General features: G+C 48.6%; 1 protein-coding gene across 6 annotated transcripts in view; it reads right to left on the minus strand.

Annotated features, from left to right (window-relative positions):
- Positions 1 to 26,777, minus strand: part of cdk4 (cyclin dependent kinase 4) — a 215,855-nt gene that overhangs the window by 39,792 nt on the left and 149,286 nt on the right. Inside the window, exon 1 of one of the 6 annotated variants that reach the window (XM_085972935.1) lies at positions 5,087 to 5,377. The exons of the other annotated variants lie outside the window; for them this stretch is intronic. The gene's annotated coding sequence lies outside the window, so the exon portion shown is untranslated. Of the gene's footprint in view, positions 1 to 5,086; positions 5,378 to 26,777 lie in introns of those variants that run through there. 6 annotated transcript variants of the gene reach the window in all.

Here is a 26,777-nt window from a genome sequence, read left to right on the forward strand (position 1 = left end):
CCAAATAAACTACATTGCAGTTTTTTTTTAAATATAAAAGTTGTCTGCCTCGTGTCCAGCAGCCAATGCCGTCACTATGGCAACAGTTCTGTCTGTTCCGTTATCAACAGCTGATTGCCAGAGGTAATGGAGAAGCAGCATCTGCAGACTCTGCTCAATCCCAGGGCTCCATTTTAAACAAAACAGAAATGGAAGAATATTTTAGCAGCTTTCCTTAGTGAAGTATTCATTTAGACTTCTCCAAAGCTGGTTAAATGTGCGCTCTGGGCCAACTGGAAGCCAGGCCAGAGTGTCAAAGCTCCAAGCAACACTCGCTGTTCTGTCTCAATCCTAATGTGCTATCTTCACCCTCCTGATTCACAAGTCAGATTTAAATTCAACTGACGTTAATGATGGGTCAGAGCCCAACAGTTTGGTTACAGTCTTTAAGATTATGAAAGGGTTCGATCGGGTCGACGTAGAGAAGATGTTTCCACTTGCAGGCGAGGCCGAAACTAGGGGCCATAAATATAAGATGGTCACTAATAAATCCAATGGGGAATTCAGGAGAAACTCAGAGTGGTGAGAATGTGGAACTCGCTACCACAGGGAGTGGTGGAGGCAAATAGCGTCGATGCATTTAAGGGGGAAGCTCGATAAACACAAGGACAGAAAGGAATAGAAGGATATGCTGATGGGGCTAGATTGGGCGAGAGGAGGCTGGTGTGGAGCATAAACACCAGCATGAACCAGTTGGGCCGAATGGCCTGTTTCTGTACGGCATAGCGGTTACGTTACTGGACTAGTAATCCAGAGGCCTAGATTAATGATCAGGAGACACAAGTTCAAATCCCACCACAGGCAGCTGGGGAATTTTAATTCAATTAATTAAATTAATCTGGAATTAAAAACTAGTATCAGTAATGGTGACCATGAAACCACCGGATTGTTGTAAAAACCCATCTGGTTCACTAATGTCCTTCAGGGAAGGAAATCTGCCGCCCTTACCCGGTCTGGCCCATATATGACTCCAGACCCACAGCAATGTGGTTGACTCTTAACTGCCCTCTGTGGTTCAAGAAGGCGGCTCACCACTGCCGATTAGGGATGGGCAATAAATGCTGGCCTTGCCAGCGACGCCCAGATCCCATGAACGAATTAAAAAAAAATACTTTGTAACCCCATTTTGGAGTCTGTGCAGGCCAGTTAACACAGGAAATCTTCAGGAGCCATTGCAATCAGCTCATTCAGGAGACCCAGAGACCAAGGAGCAGGGTGCCCGCTGCCAATTGCCAATTTGAGCAGACCACAAACTGGGATGCAAATGTGGGCTGGGAGAAGAATACAGGACCTCTGAGCCAGAAGGTCGTGGGTTCAAGTTCCATTCCAGAGACTTGAGCACATAATATAGGCTGACACTCCAGTGCAGGACTGAGGGAGTGCTGCACTGTCGGAGGGGCAGTACTGAGGGAGCGCCGCACTGTCGGAGGGGCAGTACTGAGGGAGCGCCGCACTGTTGGAGGGGCAGTGCTGAGGGAGCGCCGCACTGTCGGAGGGGCAGCACTGAGGGAGCGCCGCACTGTCGGAGGGGCAGTACTGAGGGAGCGCCGCACTGTCGGAGGTGCCGTCTTTCGGATGAGACGTTAAACCGAGACACCGTCTACCCTCTCAGGTGGACGTAAAAGATCCCATGGCACTATTTGAAGAGGAGCAGGGGAGTTCTCCCCGGTGTCCTGGGCCACTATTTATCCCCCAATCAACATCACTAAAAACAGATTATCTGGTCATTATCACATCAGAGAAATGCAAGTCTTTCTGACGAAGGGTCATCGACCTGAAACGTTAACTCTGTTTCTCTCTCCACAGATGCTGCCTGACCTGCTGAGTATCTCCAGCATTTTCGATTTTTATTTCAGATTTCCAGCATCCGCTGCACCCTTTCTTTCTTGCATTCCTCCCTTCCTCGTCAGATAGGTACAGATAAGGGGAGGAGGAGAAAGAGAGGGAAGAGAGAGATTTCAACACTTTGTTACAATCAGTCTCATGACTTAGCTGGGCCACATGGGCAACTCAAACAAAACTGCAGAGGTCAGTGGATTCATAATTGAGCAGAGAAGCCAAATTTTTAAAAGATTTGTTCACAGGATGTGGGCGTCGCTGGCAAGGCCAGCATTTATTGCCCATCCCCAATTGCCCTCGAGAAGGTGGTGGTGAGCCGCCACCTTGAACCGTTGCAGTCCGTGTGGTGAAGGTACTCCCACAGTGCTGTTAAGGAGGGAGTTGCAGGATTTTGACCCAGCGATATAAAACTCTTTCTCCTCTCTTCCCCCCCACCCCCACTTTAAGAGAAGGTTTGTGTGAACTCCTACCCACTCCTGATAAACCCTGGAGAAACATGGGGCAGGAGATTGTGGATCAGACAGCTTCAAGTCTTCTGGTGACACACGAATGCCAACATAGTCTAAGCATCATCTCAAAAATGACCGACAAAAACGAACTGCCCCACACACAAAACAAACAGGACCCTCAGTTTTAACCAAAGGAATAGCTTAAAGTACTTGCAGCAAAAAAATCCACCAAGTAGAAGTCTTATCTGATTGGCACTTGAATCTTTCCATTTACGGTGGTGTTAAAAGCAAATTCAACAGGGTGGGAGGAAGAGAGAATTTTATATTTAAGAAGTTCCAGAAACCCAATGATTTGCATGGAAGCATTTTGACAATTTGCATAGCGATCTCTTAAAAAAAAAAAACAGAACCTCAGGACTCCACAGAGCCACTCACTCCATCGCTTTCACCCCATCTTTTGTACTGGATTTGACATTCTTCTGCGTCTATGAACATGCCCCAGGAACCCCTTGAAGTCGACGCAATTCTACCACCCACCCAGTTTACTCGGATTCCACAAAGAACAGCAGGCAACACGGGCAGCTGTGTGAGCCAAGGTTGGCGATGGCAAACCCCCAATACTGGCATGTGCCAGCCAGGTGACTGCCAAGCCCACCTGCAGCCAGGGAACGCTGACTGTGGTCAGTTTGATGTCCGTGGCAATCTTGCCTTCAGAGACACGAGGAAGAGTCAGCTCTTGCCTCCTGCACACCGTCTCACTGAATGTACAGTGTTGCCCCTGACATTAGGGCTGCAGTCAAGGACAATGTAAACACAAGAACATAGGAAATAGGAGCAGGGGTAGGCCAGATGGCCCCTCAAGCCTGCTCCACCATTCAATAAGGTCATGGCTGATCTTCAACCTCAACTCCACTTTCCTGCACTATCCCTCGATTCCCTTAGTATCCCAAAATCTATCGCTCTCAGCCTTGAATATACTCAATGACCGAGCCTCCACAGCCTTCTGGGGTAGAGAATTCCAAAGATTCACCACCCTCTGAGTGAAGAAATTTCTCCTCATCTCAATCCTAAATGACCGACCCCTTATCCTGAGACTGTGACCCCTGGTTCTAGACTCTCCATCCAGGGGGGAAACATCCTCTCAGCATCTCAAGGGGCCTTCATTACCTGAAAGACCCTTCACTTGGGATGACATCAATGCCTTGGTGATTTCAATGTCCACCTGAACTCGTCCCCTTCCCGCTTACTACCAGCCAATTTCCTGGCCAGGCTCCTCACCTCCTTCAACCTCATCCTCCACATCGACTCTCCCTCACAAACACCCACCCCCCTGCCCCTACAGCCACCCCTTGGCCTCATCACGCGCGGCCTTTAGAACGCCAAAGTTCCTATAACCAACAGGGCTCTCTCAATCACTTCCTCATATCCTACGTTGTTATCTCCATGCTTGCCTCAACCCCTCCACCATCATCTACCATCTGCCCCTCTCACTACAACTTCCAACTCTAGCCCTCCACTTGACAGGACATTGACATCTCTTAATTTCAATAACGGCCTGGCCTCCTTGGACACTCTTGTGGCCACCAGATCCTGGATAATCCACCATCCCTAATCGCTTCTCCTGGTCCAACAGCCACCTCCATGGCCTCAGATCCACTGGTCTCATCACGTTAAGGGCCATCTCTCCCTTTCCCAGTCCTCTGACTCCAACCTACCTCTTGCTCCACACTCTCCGCTCCAGTGGTTGCTCTAGCCACGGTCCCTTGGAGCTCCACCCCACACCCATCTCAAGACCCTCCTCTAAAACTGAGCTTCCAACCCCCTCCTGCTCCCTCCCCCCTAGTTAGTTAGTGTACACTTTTTTTTTCCAGAATCTCATTATACAAGAAGTACTACAGAATTGCAAGTGAGCAAACGGTCACCACTTCATTGCAATGACCTTTGAAATTAAAAAGAAATGGTTCTGGTTAAAAGCTTAATCTGCGCAACCTTCCAAAAAAAAGGCTCGCGTTTGAAGGCAGTGGCAGATCCGAAGAGCAATTATTGATGAAAAATATAACACTCAGCAGACTGCTGCCATCTTGACCACTGCCAGACGCAATCCCCAACCAGTAAACCTTGAGCTGCCCCAGCCTCAGCTCGTGTGTGAGATCTATAAAGACTTTTCACTGAATTTTGAATCATCGCAATGAAAGATTCCACGTTCAGATAACAGTCCACGATACTTCCCCCAAAAGTAATTGCAAACTTGGGAGTCTCAAAGGGTTAAAAAAAAATGTGGGGGGTGGGGAGAAGGAGCGGGAAATCATCCCTTCCCCCCCCTCCCCTGGTTTGGGTCAGGCGAGACCCCCGAGATATCAGACTGGAGATCCAAAGTTTAATGATACTTATTTTGCAGAAAATTAAATAACTACATGTGATTCCCTTCGCACGTGGCAGCATTAAGCAATCCTTTTGTCAGCCTTTGAACAGACCCTTCGGCGCTGCAAAAGGGAGCTGGTCCCTTTAAACACACACAGATGCTCGACAGAGGTTGCAATTTATTGTGGCAATATAGATCATCATCATCATACATATATTGAAATAGTCACACGAAAATCAACCAGTTTCCTTTCCCACTCGCAGGCGCAGTCTCGCTGAGCTGGCCATCTAGAAATCACTCCCCCGCGATCTCAAACTGTTCGCACTTTTCTTTTGCAAATCAAGTCTCACTTTGCAATTAATTGCAAGGGAGCGAAAAATCCAACAAGGATACTTACGCTGCACCGCAAACTTTCAATGGAGATCCCAGAATGTCCGCAAGAAAAATCAATCAATCGCAAAACAAAATCATAATCGTTCGCCTGCTGGGAGCGTCTGGTGCTGCAGAATTTTTAGGATTGTTTGCAATAAATAAATGCTCAAAAGGATTATTAAAAAAGTTAAGTAAGGTTAAAAGCTCCCGCTAAAAGTGACTGAAGTTTGCTAGTTAGTCACATGAGGTCATTCCCAGAGCATTATCCTTCCGCCTGCCATGATTGACAGGAGAAATTGACTCCATTCTGCTTTCTCCTATTGGTGGATTCCAGTTAGTAATAAGCCTCCCTTCGACTGACTGGCTGGCCCGTTGCCGCTGTTTTGTGCGGGCGTTCTGCCTTGATTGGTGGAAACTGCTTATAATTGTTGTCATTCTCCGTTTCTGCTGAGTTTAGGGAGGTTGCTTGAAGGGGCAACCATCTTCATTTAGAGGAAAAAAACACCTCTTGCAATTCAGATAAAACACATTATCAAGACCCTCAGAAAAGTCCAGAAAAACGTCAGACACATTGAATTGCAGTGTCTGTTGTGGAATATAACATGTGGCAGCTAATTTGCGCACAGCAAAGTTGCAGAACGACAATGAGATAATAACTACTATTTCATTTGTTTTAGTGATGTTGATTGAGGGATAAATATTGGCCAGGACACCGGGGTGAACTCCCCCCTGCTCTTCTTCAAATAGTGGCCATGGGATCTTTTATGTCCACCTGAGAGGACAGATTGCCTCAGTTTAACGTCTCATCTAAAGACAGCACCTCCGATAATGCGGCGCTCCCTCAGTACTGCACCTCCGATAATGCGGAACTCCCTCAGTACTGCCCCTCCGACAGTGCGGCGCTCCCTCAGTACTGCCCCTCCGACAGTGCGGAACTCCCTCAGTACTGCCCCTCCGACAGTGCGGCGCTCCCTCAGTACTGCCCCTCCGACAGTGCGGCGCTCCCTCAGTACTGCCCCTCCGACAGTGCGGCGCTCCCTCAGTACTGCACTGGAGTGTTGGCCTGGATTATATGCTTGAAGCCACAACCTCTGACTCAGGAACAAGCAGGTTACCAACTGAGCACAATGCAATGATGTAAATCCTGTGTAGAAGTAGCATTCTCTCACTTGATGGCCATTGTGTCATAAATGGTTCTTTTTTCCTTTTCTACCAAAACTTTGTCAGATGTTTTTTACATGACACATAGTCAGTAAATTCCATCTGAAATGAATACTGTTTTCTTTCTTTTCAAAACACTCCTGCAATATAAATTTGCTGATTCAGGATGATATCTGTGGGTGCAGGGGCCCTATCAGGCTGTGTCACAGACTGATTGTTTAAGTGGATTCGATCTTGTTGGTTCCCCTTATACTGTGTTCCTGGCATCAGCTGGCATATCAGAATGAGATTCTTCTCTCCTTGCTGAACAGAGGAGTCAACAACAACAACAACTTGCATTTATACAGCACCGTTAACATAGTAAAACGTCCCAAGGCGCTTCACAGGAGCGTAAATGAGACAGAATCTGACCCCGAGCCACATAAGGAGAAATTAGGATAGGTGACCAAAAGCTTGGTCAAAGAGGGAGAGTTTAAGCAGCGTCTTAAAGGAGGAAAGAGAGGTGGCGAGACGGAGAGGTTTCGGGAGAGAATTCCAGAGCTTAGGGCCCAGGCAGCTGAAGGCACGGCCACCAATGGTGGAGCGATGGAAATCGGGGATGCGCAAGTGGACATTAGCATCAAACATAGAAACATAGAAGATAGTGTAGTGTATGTACCTTTAAGAGAGAGCTACTTTTGCAGCTCCTGTATACTGTGGCGACGAGTGTCGATTCGAATCTACCTGCAACTCTGCATTTCCCTTCGAGGATTCGCTCCGGAGGGCGGTGGAAGAAAGTCGCGGCCAGAAGCACGAGCGTCGACCACGAGCAACCGCCCAGTCGTCCGGCAGAGAGTGAACATCGCAGGGGAGGCTGTGGAGAGCCGGGCTTGGGGAAAGGGAAGCGCGGGAGACGCCATTTTTGACAATTAAATCACACCCAGGGATGCAGAAGAGTGGCAGTATTTCTACGTTCGACAATGAAGTCGAAGATTGGGCGACATATGTGGAACGTATTGAGGTGTACTGCAGGGCGAATGAAGTGCCAGATGCTAGGAAAGCACTGGTTTTGTTAAATTCCATGGGTGAAAAAACTTATGGGTTACTGCGAAACCTAATAACCCCAGAGAAGCCTGTGAACAAGAATTTCGAAAGCATAGTAGAAATCCTACAGGACCACTTAAACCCCACACCGCTGCTGATAGCAGAACGATTTAAGTTCCATAAAAGGAACCAACACAAAGACGAAAGCAATGCTGAGTACCTAACGGAACTGCGCAAGCTATCGAAACACTGCCAGTTTGGAGCGGGACTAGCAGATACGTTAAGGGACAAGTTTGTGTGTGGGCTGCAAAGTGAAGGAACCCAGAAACGGCTTCTATCAGAAAAGGATCTTACGCTGGACAAGGCTTTCAGTATGGCAGTATCACACGAAGCAGCCGCAAGGGGCGCTGCAGAGATACAACGGAGACCGCAAGAATATGGCACCAATGAAATGTCCTATGGAACAGGGAAGTGCTATCGCTGCGGCAGAACAACACATGACCAGAAGGATTGTTGGTTCAAGGACCAAGTGTGCAGACAGTGTGGAAAAGCAGGACACATAGCAAGAGTCTGCAGGTCTGGGAAGAAAACCAACAGTAAGAAATCTCCACAGGAGAAGTACAAAAGGTACACAAGGTGATGGACAGTAGTTCAGATGAACAGAAAAGTGACACAGACTCCGGAAGCAAGGAGCTGGGTTGTCTGAAACTACATAAGGTAACCAAAATGGAGGATCACCAGACTATCTGGGTTACACTCAAGATAGACGGAGTCCAAGTGAAAATGGAATTGGACACAGGATCAGCCCTAACAGTCATAAACCAAAGGGACTACAAGCAGCTATTTTCACATATACCCTTGAAAGCTACAGAGATTGTCTTGAAGACGTACACGGGGCAAAAAGTCTACCCCAAAGGAAAAATAAGGGTGAAAGTGATATATAAAGGCCAGGAAATACCTAAAATGGACATATATGTATTGCCAGACGGAGGACCACCACTGCTAGGACGTGAATGGATCCGGAAGATACAATTAGATTGGCATTCCATACAGGCACTGAAGGTTGAGGCAAAAAAAGGATGACGACGTCACACCTGGACGACTGTCAAAAATGCTAACTGACGCAAAAGAAATGTTCCAGGAGGGACTCGGAACACTAAAAGGCATAACAGCAATGATTAAAATAGAGGAAAATGCAAGCCCAAAGTTTCTGACGGCCAGACCAGTGCCTTATGCGATCAGACCAGCTGTCGAAGCAGAGCTGGAAGGGTTGGAACGTTCAGGAGTACTGTCCAAAGTAGACTGGAGCGAGTGGGCTACACCCATCGTTCCTGTAATGAAGAGGTCGTTGAGTAATACGCCTGGGGAACCAAAGAAGGTCCGCATCTGTGGGGATTTCAAGGTGACAGTGAACCCAGTCCTTCACACGGTACAATATCCGCTTCCACGAATTGAGGATATTTTCGCCTCGCTATCTGGAGGTAAACGCTTCACCAAAATTGATCTAGCCCAGGCGTACTTGCAAATGGAGGCAAAAGAAGCCTCGAAACAATACCTTACGATTAACACTCATAAAGGTCTCTATCAATACAACCGGCTGGTGTTCGGGGTAGCATCGGCTCCGGCTATTTGGCAAAGGGCACTGGATCAAGTCCTGCAAGGGATTCCAGGGACCCAGTGTTATTTGGACGACATCCTGGTCACGGGCGAAAATGACAGTGATCACCTCGCCAACTTGGAGAAGGTGCTCACCAGATTAAAGGAGTATGGGCTACGAGCCAATCGCCACAAGTGCGAGTTTTTCCAGAAACAGATCTCGTATTGTGGCCACGTCATCGATGAAGAGGGGTTACATAACTCCCCTGAAAAGATTGAGGCAGTAGTCAAGGCTCCAGCACCGGAAAATGTGTCACAACTGAGGTCGTTCCTCGGGCTGGTAAACTACTACCATAAGTTCTTACCAAATTTGTCCACGGTATTACACCCACTGAACACCCTACTGCAAACAGGGGTACCATGGAAGTGGAATGACGAACGTAGACGAGCTTTCCAGAAGTGTAAAGAATTGATCACATCAAAAGAGGTGTTGGCCCATTTCAACCCAGCACTACCAATTCGTTTGGCATGTGATGCATCACCCTATGGTATTGGAGCGGTGCTGTCGCACAAATTCCCAGGCGGGTTGGAGAGGCCAGTAGCCTTTGCGTCTCGGTCACTAACCTCAGCTGAGCGCTACTACGCCCAGATTGACAGGGAGGCCCTCAGCCTAGTATGGGGAGTAAAAAAATTCAACCACTATCTGCATGGGCAGAAGTTCACCTTGCTGACTGACCACCAACCACTTGTCTCCATCTTTAATCCTAAGAAGGGCGTTCCAGTAATGACTGCACAGCGGTTACAAAGATGGTCCCTGTTTCTAGGGGCGAATCAATATGAAATAGAATATAAAGGCACGAAACAGCATGGAAACGCTGATGGGCTATCGTGCCTGCCACTGCCTACTGTGGAGGAAGCACCAGCAGTGGACCCTATCGAGATATTTTATTCGTCAATAATTGAACGATTGCCAGTAACGAACGCGGATATAGAGAAGGAGACCCGCAATGATCCGACGCTGTCTCAGGTATATGATTTGACGGTGAGGGGATGGCCAACACATGGCGACTCACTGTTGCCAGCATTCTCATCCAGAAGAGAACAGCTGTCAGTATGCCAGGGGACAGTGATGTGTGGATCCAGAGTGGTGATTCCACCCAAGTTAAGGGAGAGAGTGCTAAATGAGCTACATGAAGGGCATCTGGGGGGAGTGAAAATGAAAAGCCTTGCTAGGGCTTATGTGTGGTGGCCGGGAATCGATCAACAAATCGAAGACCTAACCAAGAGCTGCTCAGGATGCCAGAAGGTCCAAAATGCACCACCACATGCCCCTCTACACCCATGGGAGTGGCCCTCCTCTCCATGGCAACGGGTGTGTGGTAAACCACTGTTATACCTGTCTGTACGTGTATGTGTATTCCACTAGGTACAGGTCTGGACATGCCTCGGCTGACTCCTCCCACTATTCCAGGTATATAAGTGACTACCTCCCAGTCCCTTAGTATTCTGGACGGGTCAACCACTCGAGACTAGACCCTCATTCTTTAGTTAATAAAAGCCTGGTTGTTACTCGCTTAACCTCAGTCTTTTGAGTAATTGATGGCGCATCAGGGTGCATATTGATTTTGCTGGTCCATTCATAGACTCAATGTTCTTAATAGCAGTGGATGCTCATTCGAAGTGGCCTGAGGTGATAAAAATGTCCTCAACCACTACAGAGAAAACGATTGCAGTCCTACGGACCATATTTGCCAGAAACGGCTTGCCAGAGCAGATTTGCTCTGATAATGGACCACAGTTTGTGTCCGAAGAGTTTCGAAAATTTATGAGAAGGAATGGGGTAAGGCATTACACATCCGCCCCGTATCATCCAGCCACAAATGGATTAGCTGAGATGTTCGTACAAACCTTTAAGAAGGCGATAAAGGCCATGTGCGACGATGAAATTCCACTACAGCATAAGGTGGACAATTTCTTATTAGCCTACCGAAACGCGACACATGCAGTTACCAACCAGACCCCGGCCATGATGTTCTTTAACCGAAGGTTGAGATCTCGTCTGGACTTGCTCAGACCAAATGTGCGAAGAAATGTTGAGGATAAACAATTCCAGCACATCAATGAGAAGCCGACAAGGAGCTTCAATGTAGGACAACCAGTCTTGGCCCGTGACTACCGAACAGAGAAATGGCAACCCGGAACGATATGCACAAGGCAGGGGCCATTAATGTACACAGTGGATGTCGGGGAGAACATTGTGAGATGCCACGTCGATCAGATCTTAGCGTCACAGGAACAAGTCAACCCCATGTCTCGCGTACCGGGGAATGAACCCGACATACCGGTAGCATCTACCTCCGAACCAGTAGCCGTGGAAACCGATGAACTAACCGACGAAAAGGGGCCAGAATCGCCTCCGCACCAAGAACAAGAACCTCAGGAAAGGCGCTATCCCGAAAGGATCAGGAAGCCGCCCCAAAGACTGAATCTATAAATGGACTATTGTTGTTTAATGTACATGTTAAAATGTTAATTGTTATTTGAATATTATGGGTACTGCTAATCTAAAAGGGGAGGAATTGTAGTGTATGTACCTTTAAGAGAGAGCTACTTTTGCAGCTCCTGTATACTGTAGTACCGGCAGTGACCACACCTGTATATAAGCCTTGCGCATGCCTCTGTACCCCCAGTCTTGAGACTACCCTACTCCAGTAAATACCTGTTGATTGTTAAGTTACAGCATCCGTGTGGTTATTGAAAAACATCATACTCTCAGAATCATGGATCTAACAGCTAGGAGCAGGAGTAGGCCATTCGGCCCCTCGAGCCTGCTCCGCCATTTAATGAGATCATGGCTGATCATCCAAATTCAGTACCCTGTCCCTGCTTTCTCCCCATATCCCTTGATCCCTTTAGCCTTAAGAAATATATCTAACTCCTTCTTGAATATATTTAATGAATTGGCCTCTACTGCCTTCTGTGGTAGAGAATTCCACAGGTTCACCACTCTCTGGGTGAAGAAATTCCTCATGAGCAGAATACCCTCTCCACCTCCCCCACATGGTATACCACGGCTAACATTAAATGTCATAAAGCTGAAATCTACAGCAGCCAATCACATGCTGCACCAGCATAGCGTTTCGGGAGTAAATTCATTGCCTCTCGGGTGATAATGTCACGCCAGAATAGCAGCGGGATGACAGACATGGTGTTTGTGGTGAAGAGGAAAAAAATAAGCTGCTATTTTTTTGAAAAAAAACATATTTTGGTATCTAATTTACATTTTAGAAATGTTCCTATTAGTTTGCTCAACCCTACATGTGGGAAGAAGCGGAAAAACTTGCTTTTATAGAGCACCTGTCACATCTTTGGGACAACCCATGTTACTTTTGCAGTAACCCACGTTACTTTTGCAGTGCAGTCACTGCTGTTTAGAGACAAACACAGAAACTCATTTACGCACAGCAAGGTCCCACCAACGGCAATGAGATAAATGACCAATTGATCAGTTGTGGTTGAGGGATAAACATTGGCCAGGACACCGGGGAGAACCTTCCCTGTCCTTCTTCAAATAGTGAACAGTGCCTCATAGGAACATAGGAACAGGAGGAGGCCATTCAGCCCCTCGAGCCTGTTCCGCCACTCGCTGAGATCATGGCTGATCTGCGACCTAACTCCATATACCCGCCTTTGCCCCATATCCCTTAATACCTTTGGTTAACAAAAATCTATCAATCTCCAATTTAAAATTAACAACTGATCTAACATCAATTGCCGTTTGTGGAAGAGAATTCCAAACTTCTACCACCCTTTGTGTGTAGAAGTGTTTCCTAACTTCACTCCTGAAAAGGTCTGGCTCTAATTTATATAGTATGGCCCCGAGTCCAAGACTCCCCAACCAGCGGAAATAGTTTCTCTCTCTCCACCCCATCAGCTCCCCTTAATATCCTGAAAACTTCGATCAGGCCACCCCTTAACCTTCTAAATTCCTAGTTTGTGTAATCTCTCCTCGTAAATTAACCCTTGGAGTCCGGGTATCATTCTGGTTAATGCCTCTGTTCAATGCCTCATCTGAAAGACAGCACCTCCGACAATGTAGCACTCCCTCAGTACTGCACTGAAGTGTCAACAACAACGTGTATTTATATAGCACCTTTAACGTGGTAAAATGTCCCAAGGCGCTTCACAGGAGCGATTATCAGACAAGGTTATGTCAGTCTAGATTACGTTCTCCAGTTCTGGAGTGGGGGCTTGACCTCATGACCTTCTGACTCAGAGGGAAGAGTGCTACCCTTAAGTCAAGCTAGCACTTGAAGATGAAATGAGAAGGTTCACGAAAGAATCTAAGGTGGAAATATGGAAAATAAAACTTAGGTGGGGAGCGGGGACAAAGCTGATTGCAACCCACTTTACTAAATGTACATTCATTAAAGTGCTGGCGAAGTATTGTAATAAGGAAATGCTTGCTGTTTAAATCCATCAACCAAAATAAAATATTTTTAAGTGCCAGAACGCGAGTTGTAATTAACACAAACTGAGCTGTTAGCCCTGAGACTGTGCTGTTATTATGACATCCTGCATTCATCAATTGTTAATGGAAAATACACACCAATAATAGACTGGTCCAATCTGGAGTTATTGGCTGCACACTCTGGACCTCAGTATTTGTTGTCAAGACAGAGCAACTGTGCACAAATATATACAATCTCGAGCTGACAGCTCTCGAATGATGGGCCTAAATGGAGCAGTGGATGAAATGGACAGTCATTCTTGTTCAGTTGTGTGTCTTGCATCATTTGAGGACTTCAATCGTTTTCTTGCAAATAAGACACCAACAGAATGTCCCAAAGGCTGTTAAACCTCTGCATTCTTTCGTAAGGTCATCAAATTGTTTTATTTTCTCCCCGGTTAAATTAGGACAGGTTGCATAGACTAGGCTTGCAGTCAATGTTCCCTTTAAGCTGCGCTCTGCAGCTCCCGCGCAGCCGGCTCACCGGCTTTTAAATCGGGAAAACCGTGCAGGCTCGGTATTTTGAATGGGCCGCACATCCCCTTAAAGGGGCCGCGCACCCCGAAAAAATTAAAGGGAGCATTGCTTGTCTTCCCTAGAGTGTAGAAGATTAAGGGGTGATCTGATCGAGGTGTTTAAGATGATTAAAGGAGTTGATAGGGTCGATAGAGAAAAACTATTTCCTCTGGTCGGCGGAGTCATTGACGAAGATGATTGGACCGAGGACAATTCCCCGAGGAGCTCCTCCAGTGATCTCCTGGGGCTGTGAAGACTGGTTTCTGACAACCACAATCTTCCATTCCATCAAGTATGACTCCAGCCATCCCTTTTCCCTTTGACCTCCCCCCCCACCAATGGAATTCAGAGTTTGCCTACATTATAACAGCGACTGCACTTCAAAAGGAGTTCATTGACTGGGACATCCTGAGGGGCTCTATAACTGCACGTTCAGTCTTTTCTTTCTCTCACTCATTAATCATATTGCAATTCACTTGATGTGTATTAAAGAGCAATTTTTTTCCTAAGATTTGATCATCTCTTTTAGGCTGAAGACCATTACGTGTGAGAAAACAGGTTCTACTATTGCCCTGGGAACTAACATCAGTGGGCAATAGTTATGCCAACAGCAACAGAACAGAATGTATTCCTCACTAGCATCTTAAAAGGTAAACTGACTCCATCCCTCTCCCTGGCAGCTGTCTGAGGCTGAACTGGACTGTTTACAATCTTGGTGTCATATTTGACCCTGAGATGAGCTTCCGACCACATACCCGTGCCATCACTAAGACCACCTACTTCCAACTCCGTAACATCGCCTGTCTCCGCCCCTGCCTCAGCTCATCCGCTGCTGAAACCCTCATCCATGTCTTTGTTACCTCCAGACTCGACTATTCCAACGCACTCCTGGCCGACCTCCCACATTCTACCCTACGTAAACTTCAGCTCATCCAAAACTCGGCTGCCCGTGTCCTAACTCGCACCAAGTCCCGTTCACCCATCACCCCCTGTGCTCGCTGACCTACATTGGCTCCCGGTTAAGCAACGTCTTGGTTTTAAAATTCTCATCCTTGTTTTCAGATCCCTCCATGGCCTCGCCCCTCCCTATCTCTGTAACCTGCTCCAGCCCTACAACCCTCCCAGATCTCTGCACTCCTCCAATTCTGGCCTCTTGAACATCCCAGATTTCCATTGGCGGCCGTGCCTTCAGCTGCCTAGGCCCTAAGCTCTGGAATTGCCTCCCTATACCTCTCCGCCTCTCTCTCCTCTTCTGAGACGTTCCTTAAAACCTACCTCTTTGACCAAGCTTTTGGTCACCTGTCCTCATATCTCGTTATGTGGCTCGGTGTCAAATTTTGTGCAATAACGCTCCTGTGAAGCGCCTTGGGACGTTTTACTGTGTTAAAGGCGCTATATAAATGCAAGTTGTTGTTATTGTAAACTACAGTCACTGCTAAATGGGTGAAATTTTAATTAGACCATTCTCCAGGTCCCTGGTGGTGGCCTCCTGTCACCCAAAATCCCGCTCCCGCCTGCCAGCCTCCTCGTCATTCCCACCGGGTTCAGGCAGGATTTCGTCCTGGAAGATTGTAATGTGGCCTGGGAGTTAAAATGACCCAGGGACTTAAACCGGCACCGTCATGGAAACTTCCCGCATTCCCCAGCCCTCTGCACGCTGCACTCATGCCCGACTTAGCAGGAACCTCCATGTGCTGAAGATATTTAACCCGTCAGTTTCAGCACATTACAGGTGTTCTTTCTATCTGTCAGTTTCAAGGTGTTGGAGATGTTTCACCTGTCAGTTTCAGCACATTACAGGTGTTCTACCTGTCAGTTTCAGCACATTACAGGTGTTCTACCTGTCAGTTTCAGCACATTACAGGTGTTCTACCTGTCAGTTTCAGCACATTACAGGTGTTCTACCTGTCAGTTTCAGCACATTACAGGCGTTCTACCTGTCAGTTTCAGCACATTACAGGTTTTCTACCTGTCAGTTTCAGCACATTACAGGTGTTCTACCTGTCAGTTTCAGCACATTACAGGTTTTCTACCTGTCAGTTTCAGCACATTACAGGTGTTCTACCTGTCAGTTTCAAGGTGTTGGAGGTGTTTCACCTGTCAGTTTCAGCACATTACAGGTGTTCTACCTGTCAGTTTCAGCACATTACAGGTGTTCTACCTGTCAGTTTCAAGGTGTTGGAGGTGTTTCACCTGTCAGTTTCAGCACATTACAGGTGTTCTACCTGTCAGTTTCAGCACATTACAGGTGTTCTACCTGTCAGTTTCAAGGTGTTGGAGGTGTTTCACCCGTCAGTTTCAGCACATTACAGGTGTTCTGTCAGTTTCAAGGTGTTGGAGATGTTTCACCCATCAGTTTCAGCACATTACAGGTGTTCTACCTGTCAGTTTCAGCCTGCTGAAGGCCGCTGCCCAGGATTTTCAGAATGCTAAAGTTGTGAGACCTGCAACATTTCATTCTGAGGCACTAAGTGGCTCAGCCTCTTCTTGGGACAGGTCAAATGAATTGCCACACGCAAGTGCTCCATCACAACATGCCTGAGGCAGTATACGTGCCAGTTAAACAAATTCACACCCCGACTTCCAAGCTCGATAAAATGCTCCATAATGAAATAAAGCCCCGTGCGAGATGGTGCAGAGGAATTCATCGAGTGGAACCCTTCATTAGAAAATATTCTTTTAAATGTTTCTCGCTCAATAAATCTGAGTAGCATTAGGAAATGTGATGGTTGATGTAGTTCATTAAGCCTGACTGACCATACATCATTTTTTCACTGCAGAGTTCTGCAGTCAGCCCTATACTGTCGAATATGGTCCTTTTTTCTTAAAGCTGTAATTCGTTAACCATCTGGGCAGTGATGGTTGGCTATTCTGATAACGTTTTGATGTCAGTGCTGCAGAATGGAGCTTCTGTTTTGACTGCGTTATACCGTTTAATGTTTGCATGCTCTCTGGAGTTGCTCTGTCAACCCTGTTATTGTCATCAGATCGTTATTCAATGATAACTGAATTAAATCAGACACTAATAGCATTATCCCTGGTGCATCCATGTACAATACAGGCTGTTGCTCTTTCACGGTTCCTTTACTCTTTTTAACTCTAGGTATTAACTGGATCAGCCGCATAACTACTGTGGCTACAAGAGCAGGTCAGAGGCTGGGGATTCTGTGGCGAGTGTCTCACCTCCTGACTCCCCAAAGCCTTTCCACCATCTACAAGGCACAAGTCAGGAGTGTGATGGAATACTCTCCACTTGCCTGGATGAGTGCAGCTCCAACAACACTCAAGAAGCTCGACACCATCCAGGACAAAGCAGCCCGCTTGATTGACACCCCATCCACCACCTTAAACATTCACTCCCTCCACCACCGGTGTACCGTGGCTGCAGTGTGTACCATCTACAAGATGCACTGCAGCAACTCACCAAGGCTTCTTCGGCAGCACCTCCCAAACCCGCGACCTCTACCACCTAGAAGGACAAGGTGCATGGGAACACCACCACCTCCAAGTTCCCCTCCAAGTCACACACCATCCTGACTTGGAAATATATCGGCCATTCCTTCATCGTCACTGAGTCAAAATCCTGGAACTCCCTCCCTAACAGCACTGTGGGAGCACCTTCACCACACGGACTGCAGCGGTTCAAGAAGGCGGCTCACCACCACCTTCTCAAGGGCAATTAGGGACGGGCAATAAATGCTGGCCTTGCCAGCGACACCCACATCCCGTGAATGAATAAAAAACATGTTTTTTTTCGCTTTCTGTGTTTATGACTGGTTCCCTTTGTCCCAGAGAAAGTGTTATGCTCAGATTTAAGGTTTTGGGCAAGAGATACAGAGGGGATGTGAGGAAAAACTTTTTTACGCAGCGAGTGGTGAGGACCTGGAATTCGCTGCTGACGGAAGTGGTGGAAGCGGAGACACTCAATGTTTTCAAGGGAAGACTGGATAGGCACTTGAGGGAAATAAACTTGCAGGGCTACGGAGATAGAGTGGGGGGAATGGGACTGACTGGATTGCTCTACAGAGAGCCGGCACGGACTCGATGGGCCGAATGGCCTCCTTCTGTGCCGTATGACTCTATGATTATACAGTGATCCCTCCCCAACGCGGGGGATACGTCCCTGAAAACCCCCGTGGTTGGTAAAACCGCGGTTGGCAAATATAAGACCTTATGGGAAAAATGGGGTTAGGGGGAATGCGGCCGCATTTACACTCGTCAGAGCCTAAGTAAGTTGCTTTATTTTAAATAACACAATAAAAAAAGATCATCAATCGAGGGGGGTGAATGCGGAGAAGCGACATCGTGGCTGGTTGATGCAACTGGGTCATCAACTGGGCGGTTTCTTAAAGAATTCTGCCATGGATGGTTGACTCATTTTTTTCTGAATGTCTTTCTGGACCTGCTTGTATGGTCTCATTAAATCCTCCACACCTCGCTTGAATTTTAAACTACGCTCCAAGAATGGGTCAATCTCCATAAAGAGGTCCGAGAGATTAGTAGCAAGGAGCATTGCCTTGCTAAGGTTGGCACTTGCCACCTTCGACTTCTCCACCATATCCTTATCGACACTTCACTTTTTTTTTATGGTTCTAATGGTGGACTCGTTAACCCCCATTAGTCGTCCAACCGGCGCTGTACTTTCACCATGGGCAAGTCTATTAACGACATCTATTTTCCTATCTAAGGTTAGTGCTGACGTAAGAAAACTACTCGGCACTTGGTCTAAGCGTTAAACAAAGCTTTAATCAACTGTTTTACAACATGGAGGTCTAGTTGTGTCCTTCACTAGTTCCTGTTAAGAATGTCCTGCGCAAGCTGGGCCCATGCCCGAGTATTTATACTCTCCCTGGACAGCGCCACCCGCAGGCCGCTCAGTATTATTTCATAAGTCTTTCTTTCGTGAATGACTGATTCATGTCAAGTACATTCCTTGTCCTTTTCGCTATTGATTCACCTTTACCACTGAGATTACGCTTAGGGGCCATGATTAAGGGCTAAACAGAACAATACGGTAATTAAAAGCAAAATGGGTAGCAACGAGACGACGCTCACACACACACGCAGTATATCCACGAGTGGAGCGAGACCACGAGTAATTATGCTCAAAAGAGCGGCGCGGATGAATGGAGCCTCGTGTTTGGAAGCGCGACCCGTGAAACTTGAAAATTAAAAACCGCGCATACGCAAAATTCACTGCCGCGGTCGGCAAAAATTGTCGCAGAGAAGAAACCGTGTATACGTGAAATCTGCGTATGGCAAAACCGCGGTTGGGGCGGGATTCCTGTGTACAGGTAAATCCGTGCCCAGGGACTGAGGAGAGAATAAAAGAAAGAATTGCATTTGTACAGTACCTTTCACATTCTCAAGGCATCCCAAAGCGCTTTACAGCCAATGAAGTACTTTTTGAAGTGTAGTCACTGTTGTAATGTAGGAAACACGGCAGCCAATTTGCACACAGCAAGATCCCACAAACAGCAATGTGATAATGACCAGATCATCTGTTTTTTTTAGTGATGTTTGATTGAGAGATTAATATTGGCCCCAGGATACCAGGGATAACTCCTCTGCTCTTCTTCGAATAGTGTCATAAGATCTTTCATAAGAGAGCCGAACGGGCCTTGGTTTAACATCTCACCTGAAAGACGGCATCTCCGACGGAGCAGAGCTCCCTCAGCACTGCACTGAGGTGTCAGCCTGGATTATACGCTCAAGTCTCGGGAGGAGGACTTGAACCCATGACCGTCTGACTTAGAGGCGAGCGTGCTGCCCACTGAGCCACGGCTGACACCATGAATGCCCTCCAGTTCATGTGAAGCCCCCAAACCGCATGCCTTCAGAAGGTGGCAGGGTAACTCTGCACTCCACCAGACTAGACTGAGTTGACCTTTAACTTCCAGACAATTTTATTAAACAGCAAAAGAATAAGTGAACAGGAGCAATGGCGCAGCAATATATCGTTACGGTAGTTGTTAAGCTTAGCCGGCTCCTCGAGTAATAGAAAATAATAAACAGTTCCCAGCTGCTGTTCCAAATGTGATATAAATAATATTATGTAGCTGTTGCTTTTCTTTTTTCGCCATCTGTGGAAACTGTCTGTCCTGACTAGCCCTCTTTGAAGGATACAGTAAAACTCTCCGATTTAAAAGAGACAGACTGATAAATAGGTGGCAATTTAGTTCATCGCGTGCTAAATCAGAAGGTTGTGGGTTCAGGTCCCGCTCTGAAGACATAATCGAAGCTGACAAGCTCAGTGCAGTGCTGAGGAAAGCTCTGTATTGCTGAGGTGCCTTTCTTTGGACGAGACATGCAACCGAAGCCAGGTCTGCTAGTTCGAGTGGATGTAAGAGGTCCCAAGGTCACTTTTTGAAGACGAGCAGGGAGACATCTTGGGGCCATCATTCATCCCTCAAGCAACACAGATTAAATGGTCATTCATACATTTGCTGTCTATGGGGACTTTACTGTGAGCAAATTGGCTGCTGCACTTCAAATTAATTCATTAGCTGTACACCCTGCTCTCTGAACTAGTGCTGTGGGATCTTTTACGTCCAACTGAGAGAGCAGACAGGGCCTCGGTTTAACGTCTCATCCAAAAGACAGCACCTCCGACGGTGCAGTGCTCTCTCAGTACTGCCCCCTCAGTACTGCCCCTCCGACAGTGCTGCGCTCCCTCAGTACTGCCCTCCGACAGTGTGGCACTCCCTCAGTACTGACCCTCCGACAGTGCAGCATTCCCTCAGGACAGCCCCTCCGACAGTGCGGCGCTCCCTCAGTATTGCCCCTCCGAAAGCGCAGCACTCACTCAGTACTGCCCCTCCGAAAGTGTGGTGCTCCCTCAGTACTGACCCTCCGACAGTGCGGCGCTCCCTCAGTACTGCCCCTCCGAAAGCGCAGCGCTCACTCAGTACTGCCCCTCCGACAGTGCGGCGCTCCCTTAGTACTGCCCCTCCGAAAGCGCAGTGCTCACTCAGTACTGCACCTCCGAAAGTGCAGTGCTCCCTCAATACTGTCCCTCTGACAGTCCGGCGCTCCCTCAGTACTGCCCCTCCGACAGTGCAACGCTCCCTCAGTACTGCCCCTCCCACAGAGCAGCGCTCCCTCAGTACTGCCCCTCCGACAGCGCAGCGCTCCCTCAGTACTGCCCCTCCGACAGTGCGACGCTTCCTCAGTACAGCCCCTCTGACAGCGCAGCGCTCCCTCAGTACTGCCCCTCCGCCAGTATGACGCTCCCTCAGTACTGCCCCTCTGACAGCGCAGCGCTCCCTCAGTACTGTCCCTCCGACAGTGCGGCGCTCCCTCAGTACTGCCCCTCCGACAGTGCGGCGCTCCCTCAGTACTGCCCCTCTGACAGCGCAGTGCTCCCTCAGTACTGTCCCTCCGACAGTGCGGCGCTCCCTCAGTACTGCCCCTCCGACAGTGCGGCCCTCCCTCAGTACTGCCCCTCCGACAGTGCGGCGCTCCCTCAGTACTGACCCTCTGACAGTGCGGCGCTCCCTCAGTACTGCCCCTCCGACAGTGCGGCGCTCCCTCAGTACTGCACTGGAGTGTCAGCCTGGATTTATTGCTCAAGTCTCTGGAGTGGGGACTTGAACCCACAACCTTCTGATTCAGAGGCGTGAGTGCTGCCCACTGAAACATATTTGACACTAGTGAAGAAGGATGACTTTACCTCTGAGTTACTGAATCCTCCGATGCCTTTATTGTCTTCCTTGAAATAATTCAATTTGGCTGATTGCCAGCTCGATGAATTACTCTGTGATATAAACACACACACTTTACTGTTTTTTTCTGGGCCAATGCACCCTTACTGCATTTAAACACTAATAAACGAGGCACATTGAATTCTCCCAGTGAGAAATTACTGTATTCATTCATTGCAAATAAAGGATGCAAATAGGGGGGGCTGGGAGACTGAGCAAATCGCAAAAACACCCTGCTCGCTACAGATTACTTATTTGCTCCAATTTTCTCCCCTTTGCTCAGTTGCATTGGTTGCTCCCCAGTTCCTCGCCCAAGTGGCCGCTCTACATGTATGGGTTTAGTCAGTAAGCGTTGCAAGCTATTTGTCTGTGAGGGGCTTCATAGCCAAGCCCGATCTTGTTCTCACCTGATGTCCATGTAAGCAGTCAACCTCTTTCCTCCTCTGGTTCATAACAACACGTTCCAAGTAAGCACGAGATACCTCGTAGTGGAGTACACCGAACGGACTTTATTGATACACAGTAAAGGTGATCAGCCTAACTATACAGAGGGTGGCTTTTTGGTTCCTCTATCTTTCGAGCCCTTTGAAATATCTTTGAAAGCCATGCTCCTTTATATACCAAATATATATATATATATTTTGGCTACATCAAAGGAAAATATCATAGATAAGACTGTATGATGTATCTACTCCCAAATCCTTTGAAAACAGTGTATTCATGTAAACAGTTGTCGTGTCTTTCCAGTCCCTGAACCCTTTGAAGAAAAAGCTTTACCAACTGTTATCTGTAGCTAATGGATTCATTACCCATGTTTTATTACCCTAAAACTAAAGTTACATTTTATTACCTTCAAACTAAAGTTACATTTTATTACCTTCAAACTAAAACCTTAACCACTCATGGGTGATGTCATTGCTAACACTTTGGGGGAAAAATTCGGTTGGTTAGCGCCTCCCGTTAGCGCCTCCGCGGGGCGCGAACAGGGCACTAGGAACTTAGCGCTCGGGCGCGGCGATTTTAGCGCCGCTCACAAAATTGACCAGTCGTTTTGCGGCGGCGCTAAACACTACCGCTACGATCTCTTGCGCCCGCAGATCGTGATGTCAGTCAAGCGTGCAACGCCCCGGTAGCACCCCAGACCGGATACTGAGTCGCGCCCCCTTCCTTAGCGCCTGGAACGACAGATAGAGAGGAATGTTTTCAAGTCGGGAAGGGGCTGGGGGAGCGCTATTTAAAGGCGGGCGCTTCCTGCCTTTTTTTGTCGGCAAAACTTTTGGTTTTAACGCTGTCCTAAGGAGTTTTGGCCCTCAGCACCACTTTTGAGGTTCCTAAACGCCGAGCTCTTTCCCTGGGCCGATCCATTAGTGCTTCCAACACAATTGCTTTCGAGGTCTCTCCAGGCCGAGATTCAAGGCTGCAATGAGCAGGGTGTGGCTGGCCAGCAAGATGGCCCCTCCCCTTTAAGAACTGGACGGTGCCAGTCTGTCTGGCTTCCATGGTAACGGACATCGCCTGAGCTTCGGTAGCGTTCTGAGGTAGCGCCTCGCTCCCCGACGTTAGCGCCTTAAGAGAAGTGTGCAGCGCCTGATTTAGCGCTCAAATCACCTCCAGGGGCGAATTTTGCAGTCGGAGGTGATAATTAGCGCTGGGCGCTAAACTTTGCGCCCGGCCGATATTAGCACCCCAAAATGAGCGCTACCCAATTTTTCCCCCTTATTTCCTTACACAAGCACGTTACATCTCAGAAAACCAGCAATGCATTCCTTTCACGACACTTCAAAGTCATCCTGTTTGTAGTGGAAAGCCTGTTGCTTCAAGACACAAAGAAGTTCGACTGTTAACCCTTAATTCCCCAAGATGTTCAACATACATCTCTCCAGGATGTCCCACAGTCCACACACTTCTTTCAAAGACCATCACAGTAACAATGGAGTGGCAAGGGACAGAGGGGTCCTCAGGAGCCAAACAGCCCACAGCTCAGGTATCGCCAGCATCTCGAATTAACTTCTTATTCCCCAGTGCTGGCTACAAGGTCTCATTTAACTGGATCACCTGTTCCAATGGTTGTTCAGTACCTAATTCTCTGACATTTCCTCAATAGCAAATGTCCCAATTAGAACTATTAGTATTCTCTATGGGAAAGCTATGAGCTCCCTTTTCTCAGTGAGGTTTGAATACTTCTCTATCATTCTAAAATGCTCAATTTCTTACAAATCTTAACAGCTACCTATTTTCCGAAGCCATCACGTGAGCACTAGGTTGTATTGTGTTGTATAAGTGGTATTGTGTTTGGATTGTGCCGCCTCTGTCGGCTGCACTGTGCAATGTCTGATGGATTCGAACCCGGGTTCCTGGCGCTGTGAGGCAACAGTGCTAACCACTATGCCACCGTGCTTGGTTGTTCAGTACCTAATTCTCTGACATTTCCTCAATAGCAAATGTCCCAATTAGAACTATTAGTATTCTCTATGGGAAAGCCGGCCTCGGGTGACTGTCTGTGTGGAGTTTGCACATTCTCCCCGTGTTTGCGTGGGTTTCCTCCGGGTGCTCCGGTTTCCTCCCACAGTCCAAAGATGTGCGGGTTAGGTTGATTGGCTATGATAAATTGACCCTTAGTGTTAGGGGGATTACATACGTGGGGTTACGGGGATAGGGTGGGATATGTGTTGGTGTAGGGGTTACGGGGATCGGGTGGGATATGTGTCGGTGCAGGCTCGATGGGCCGAAATGGCCTCTATCTGCACTGTGGGGTTTCTGTGATTCTGTGATTCTGTGATTGTGGGCAAGGATTAATTGTAAATGGGACTGATAAAGGCAAAGTTACATTCACAAGAAGCTATGATTAAGATGGTTGTCCCCGATGGCTCAGTGAGTTGGCCCAGTGTGCACAAAGAAAGAAATAAAGAACTTGCATTTCTATAGCGTCGTGCACAGCCCCCAGGATGTCTCAAAGTGCTTTACAGCCAATGAAGTACTTTTTCTGAAGTGTGGTCACTGTGTTAAAGTAGGAAATGTTGCAGTCAATTTGCACACCAACAGCAATGTGATAATGACCAGATAATCTGTTTTCAGTGATGTTGATTGAGGGATAAATACTGGCCCCAGGACACCGGGGAGAACTCCATCAGTACTGCCCCTCCGACAGTGCAGCGCTCCCTCAGTATTCCCCCTCCGACAATGCGTCGCTCCCTCAGTACTGCCCCTCCGACAGTGCAGCGCACCCTCAGTATTCCCCCTCCGACAGTGCAGCATTCCCTCAGTACTGCCCCTCCGACAGTGTAGCGCACCCTCAGTACTGTCCCGCCGACAGTGCAGCGCTCCCTCAGTACTGCCCCTCCGACAGTGCAGCGCTCCCTCAGTACTGCCCCTCCGACAGTACGGCGCTCCCTCAGTACGGCCCCCCCTCAGTACTGACCCTCCGACAGTGCAGTGCTCCCTCAGTGCTGCCCCTCCGACAGTGCAGCGCTCCCTCAGTATTCCCCCTCCGACAGTGCAGTGCTCCCTCAGTACTGCCCCTCTGACAGTGCAGCGCTCCCTCAGTACCGCCCCTCCGACAGTGCAGCACTCCCTCAGTACTGCCCCTCCGACAGTGCAGCACTCCCTCAGTACTGCCCCTCCGACAGTGCAGCACTCCCTCAGTACTGCCCCTCCGACAGTGCGGCGCTCCCTCAGTGCTGCCCCTCCGACAGTGTGACGCTCCCTCAGTACTGACCCTCCGACAGTGCGGCGCTCCCTCAGTACTGCCCCTCTGACAGTGCGGCGCTTCCTCAGTACCGCCCTTCTGACAGTGCGGCACTCCCTCAGTGCTGCTCCTCCAACAGTGCGGCGCTTCCTCAGTACTGCCCCTCTGACAGTGCAGCACTCCCTCAGCATTCCCCCTCCGACAGTGCGACGCTCCCTCAGTACTGCCCCTCCGACAGTACGGCGCTCCCTCAGTACTGCCCCTCTGACAGTGCGGCGCTCCCTCAGTGCTGCCCCTCCGACAGTGCGACGCTCCCTCAGCACTGCCCCTCCGACAGTGCAGCACTCCCTCAGTATTCCCCCTCCAACAGTGCGACGCTCCCTCAGTACTGCCCCTCCGACAGTGCGGCGCTCCCTCAGCACTGCCCCTCCGACAGTGCGACGCTCCCTCAGCACTGCCCCTCCGACAGTGCAGCACTCCCTCAGTATTCCCCCTCCGACAGTGCGATGCTCCCTCAGTACTGCCCCTCCGACAGTGCGGCGCTCCCTCAGCACTGCCCCTCCGACAGTGCGACGCTCCCTCAGCACTGCCCCTCCGACAGTGCAGCACTCCCTCAGTATTCCCCCTCCGACAGTGCGGCGCTCCCTCAGTACTGCCCCTCCGACAGTGCGGCGCTCCCTCAGTACTGCACTGGAGTGTCAGCCTAGATTTTGAGCTGAAGTCTCTGGAGTGGGACTTGAACCCACAACCTCCCTGACTCAGAGGCGAGGGTGCTGCCCACTGAGCCACGGCTGACTGTAGCCAAACTTTACTGAGCAGGAAGGTGCCAGGTTGGATCCCTCATCTGTGCTGAGTCAGCTAACCTTGGCCAGGGGCACTACAATTAACCTCAGTGCCCCGGGGGTTTGAAAGAGGAAAAACAGCCAGAGTTTCCACTGCTTGCCATCCCTACTGGAAGTGAATGTCAGCTTCTGTACTTCAAAGTGATTCATCGTATGTGAAATGCTTCGGGATATTTCTTCGAGACACGATAAGCAGTTGTATAAAAGCAAGTTGTTCTTTTTTTACACTGGACAAGGACAAGGTCGACAACAACAACAATAACTTGCATTTATATAGCGCCTTTAACACAGCAAAACGTCCCAAGGCACTTCACAGGAGCGTAACTCAGACAAAAATTAATACCGGGTTACGTAAGGAGGTGGTGGGACAGGTGACCGAAAGCTTGGTCAAAGAGGTAGGTTTTAAGGAGCATCTTAAAGGAAGAAAGAGAGGTAGCGAGGCGGAGAGGTTTGGGGAGGGAATTCTAGAGCTTAGGGCCTCGGCAACAGAAGGCACGGCCACCAATGGTGGAGCGATTATAATCAGGGACGCGCAAGTGGCCGGATTCTCGGAATACAGAGTTCTCGGAGAGTTGTAGGCCTGGAGGAGGTTACAGAGATAGGGAGGGGGGCGAGCCCATGGCGGGATTTGAAAGCAAGCAGGAGAATTATAAAATTGAGGCGTTGCCGGACAGGGAGCC

Source organism: Somniosus microcephalus, chromosome 33, assembly GCF_052327205.1.
Source record: "Somniosus microcephalus isolate GS21.2 chromosome 33, FLI_Smic_1.0, whole genome shotgun sequence".
NCBI classification, from domain to species: Eukaryota; Metazoa; Chordata; class Chondrichthyes; order Squaliformes; family Somniosidae; genus Somniosus; species Somniosus microcephalus.